Raw genomic sequence first — 1,426 nt, 5'->3', positions numbered from 1 at the left:
CTTCGAAGGTAGAATCCAAAGGAATGTATAACCCATTAAATGGTGGGAGAGGGGATAATGAGGAATGAATCATGAATATCTTTTAAGCAGTGACATATCTAGAGTTCTTGACACCCAAGGAGATAATTTTTGAATACTTCCTCCTCTATATGACAAGATAATATTCTGTAATAATCATGTAACAGTTGATAATAGTCATTATTTTCTTGATTTGCACTTTTAGAACAACACATAGAATGCATTTAAATTTTAAAGTCATTCAAATTCAGTAAAGTATATTATGTATTTTACTAAAGATTTTTTATTTGTGTTTTCCAAACAAAAATATTACACTTCACAGTTCACATTTGTTTCAATATTTTTAACTTTTAGCGGAAATGAAAACTCCGACTCGTTACCAAGAATGAAAGAACTGAAGCACCAAAGTTCTCTTTCTTGGCCTTAACAATCACTATGCTAGTATTGTTTATGTCTAACCTACTATGTTAATGCAGAAATATATATCATCCCAGGAAATGAAGATACACACTGAAGTTAGCTTGAAGGCTTCTGAGCTACTTCAAAGTTACTTTTGAAAGAAACAGGTGTAGCTAAATCCACATGTTTTGGGGGTCAACTGTAAAATTGGAGATTCTCTGGATGAACTCCTAGAAGAATATAATATTTATTATAATATGTCATACACTGGGCTAATTTGAAACTTTCATATATATTATTAAAATCCAAGAGTAACCACAGCAATTAATTAGAATTTACATTAATTTTGCAGAGAAGGGAATTTGATCACTGACATTGTTTAGTCTTGCTAGCATGTGGTGAAAATAATAGTAATAAAAAAAACCCAGATCAACTTTTAGCCAGATATTGAGCTTAATTTCTCTATTGCTAATGTGCTCTATAACTGACTGTACCAAGGAAGGATTGTTCCTACTATACTACCCTGTCTTCGGTCCACCGCTCTTCTTAGGTATTTGTCTCAGAAAAAAAAAAAATTAATAATCCTGTTTATGTTGTCTGTTAGAGGTTAATTGCCTTCCCTCTAAATTCATATACTGAAGTCTTAAATGTGAGTGCCCCAGGACATGACTGTATTTGGAGTCTTTAAAGAGGTAGTTAAGTTAAAAGAAGGTCATGGAAGTAGACTGTAACCCAATATCACTTGTGTCCTCATAACAAAGAGGACATTAGGAGACAAACACACACAGAGGGAGGACACCAGAAGATGGCCATCTACAAGCTAGGGAGAGAAGCTCAGAAGAAACAAAACTTGCTGACACCTTGATATTGAACTTCTAGCCTTCAGAATTGTGAAGAAATAGATTTCTATTGTTTAAGTCACCAAGTCTGTGGTACTTTGTTATGGCAGCCCTGGAAAATTAGTACATTGCGTGACCCATAGAGAAAGGTTTAATTGGAAAGGCGATAG

Source organism: Pteropus vampyrus, unplaced genomic scaffold, assembly GCF_000151845.1.
Source record: "Pteropus vampyrus isolate Shadow unplaced genomic scaffold, Pvam_2.0 Scaffold84, whole genome shotgun sequence".
In the NCBI taxonomy this organism is placed as follows: Eukaryota; Metazoa; Chordata; class Mammalia; order Chiroptera; family Pteropodidae; genus Pteropus; species Pteropus vampyrus.
This window is presented reverse-complemented; position numbering follows the sequence as displayed.